The sequence below is a fragment of the Zingiber officinale genome, chromosome 11B, assembly GCF_018446385.1.
Source record: "Zingiber officinale cultivar Zhangliang chromosome 11B, Zo_v1.1, whole genome shotgun sequence".
In the NCBI taxonomy this organism is placed as follows: domain Eukaryota; kingdom Viridiplantae; phylum Streptophyta; class Magnoliopsida; order Zingiberales; family Zingiberaceae; genus Zingiber; species Zingiber officinale.
Genome location: NC_056007.1, coordinates 46,473,056 through 46,476,020, shown reverse-complemented (window position 1 = coordinate 46,476,020; position 2,965 = coordinate 46,473,056).

Here is a 2,965-nt window from a genome sequence, read left to right as displayed (position 1 = left end):
ATATCATATCATACTTGTCATAATTCTTGTCATATCATGAAGAGAGCTCTTGATCCCAACTTAAGGGAAGCATCTCTTTACCATAGCATGTAGAGTGCTCTTGATCCCAACTTAAGGGAAGCAGCTCTTTTTCATAACATGAAGAGTGCTCTTGGTCCCAACTTAAGGGAAGGAACTCTTTTTCCTAACATGAAGAGTGCTCTTGGTCCCAACTTAAGGGAAGCAACTCTTTAGGCTTTTACTCTTACATAAGCCATTCATACATGCATTATGAAACATAACATGGTCCTATCATAACATAAAGTATAACATGTTATTTTCAAATCATCAAACATGGCATATCATCTCATGAACTTAGCATACATATCATGAACATGACATATCATATCATGAGTCTAGCATATCATATCATTAACATGGCACATCATGTCATAAGTCTATCATATCATAAGACATAGAAATGCAACATATCATAAGGCATATTTTCATCATATCATGAAGCATGAAAGCTTAATCTGCTCATATATCAAAGGCTACATATCATGGGAATACATAAGCATGTTTAGTTAGGTTTAAACTCTTTCCTAACCCAATTAATCCATCTTGGCTGAACCACATCAGTAGGTTTCCACATTATTTTATTCCATATGAAGCATAAAAACTCAAACACATAACATGCAAATTTGTTCCAAGCACATACAAGACATTATTTTTCATGAATACGCATGTTTGAGTTCAAAACTCTAACCCTAACCCATTTATCTTAATTTGACCAAAACCTATCAGTAGGGTTCTCATATCATTTTGTTCCATATGAATCATAAAACTTAACCACATAACATGCAAACTTGATCTAAGCATATACAAGGCATTATACTTCATGAATAATCCTATTTGGGTTCAAAACTCTAACCCTAACCTATTTTTCTCAATTGGGCCGAAACATATCAGTAGGGTTTTATATCATTTTATTCCATATGAAGCATAAAACTTAAACATATAACATGTAAATTTAATCTAAGTACATACAAGGCATTGTACAAGCACATACAAGTCACCATACTTCATGAATAAGACTATTTGAATTCAAAATTCTAACCCTAACTTATTTATCTCAATTTGGCCGAAATATATCAGTAGGGTTTCATATCATTTTATTCCATATGAAGCATAAAACTTAACCATATAACATGCAAACTTGATCTAAGCACATACAAGGCATTATACTTCATGAATAAGCATGATTGAGTTCAAAACTCTAACCCTAAACCATTTATTTTGTTTAGTCCGAAACATTTCAGTAGGGTCTTCATGGTTTTCATTTCATATAAAACATAAAAGCTTAGGTTATCAACATGTAAAAATTTTATACATCATGAAGGAGTACAACTACCATGATTTTTATCCAAAATTCTTAACTTAAGGCCTAAAAATCATTTTGGCCGAATCATATGGTAAGTATGTCTTTTTTTTTTTTTTTCTATCATGCCCTAAGTGACTACCCATATTTACCTTGACTGAAATTTACAAGAGAGACATCTTTAAAATTTCAAAAGAAAACGTTTACGATTGAAACCGATCGAAGCTACTTGTACTGCAGTGAGGGGATACTCACATCCTTCACTAAATTCTCTAAGGAGGGAACCTTGCTTGTGAATCCTTCCTAGAGAAGAGCTTCCTTGCTCCTTGGTCTCGGCAAGAAGAGGAGAGGGAGGGAGAGTCACGGTGAAAGAGAGAGTAGGAGAGAATGAGAGCAAAATGCCAACTCATTTTTCATTTCTCCCTTTTATTCATCATGAGAGGAGGAGGAAAAACTATATTTTTCTTCCTCCTTTCCTTTACTCTCTTCTTAATGAAAACATTGTCTAGATGCATCCCTTCTTAGAGAGCAAGAAAAGAATATTCTAGAGCATCTCTTCATTAGAGAGGAAGAAGACAATTCTAACTTCTCTTCCCAAGAGAAGAGCTTTTACCTCTTTGCCTTTAACTATAGTTTCCCTCTCTTTTCAACCACAATTACTCTTGGTCTAATGGTTATCTTATTCATGCATCTAGTGGGAGGTCTAGAGTTCAAATCCTAGACCTTATATATATTTTTATTTCTATTTTGTTTGTTTAAGTGTTCGGCTAGGAGCAAAAATTTAACTAAGGCATATTTTTATTCTTGATAAAAATTATTCTAAAATTTTTTTGCTAAGAACCCTATGGGTGTTACATATCAGTTGTACTTCAGCCAGATATATCTTATGAGGAGATTCCAGTTCAGATTTTGGACCGCAAAGAGCGTCGGTTGCGTAACAAGACAATTCGGCTGGTCAAGGTCGGATGGCGGCACCATTCAAATGAAGAAGCCACTTGGGATTTGGAAGATAAGATGCGGGCTAGTTACCCGCACATGTTTACTGAAGGTGAGTAAAGTTTATTTAAGTAACTAGAATGAGTTTAGCTACTACTTCTTACTTTTAGTTGGTAGTGATAAATTTGGGGACCAAATTTTTATTAGTGGGGGAGAATGTAAGATATGCGAATTTATTTTTAGGGTTATCGTGGAATAACCTTATGAAAATTTTAGGAAATTTTAGAAATATTTTTGGATTTTTTCGGAGGTCGTATGACTAATTTTGCGGGGATATGAGTGGAGGTCTGTTTAGAAATACGCGTGTGAGAGTTTAATTGGGGAGTTATTTAGGATTTAAATTCCTTAACCCTAGGTAGACCATGTTAATAAGGGTTCCCTCACTCACTCGAACCCGATAACCCGTTTTCTTTCTTCTTATATCCCTTCTCCCTCGCGCATAGTAGCCCGACCCGAACAGGTTCTTTTCTCTCTCGCGCGAACTCCCCGACGCCGACGACTGCCTCGACGATCGACTACCTTCGTCTTCCCTTCTCTCGGAGGCGCCGGCGAGGAGGGATCTTGGAGCGTTGGGAGGGAGGGGATCCTATTCTTTCCCCTGACCCTTCC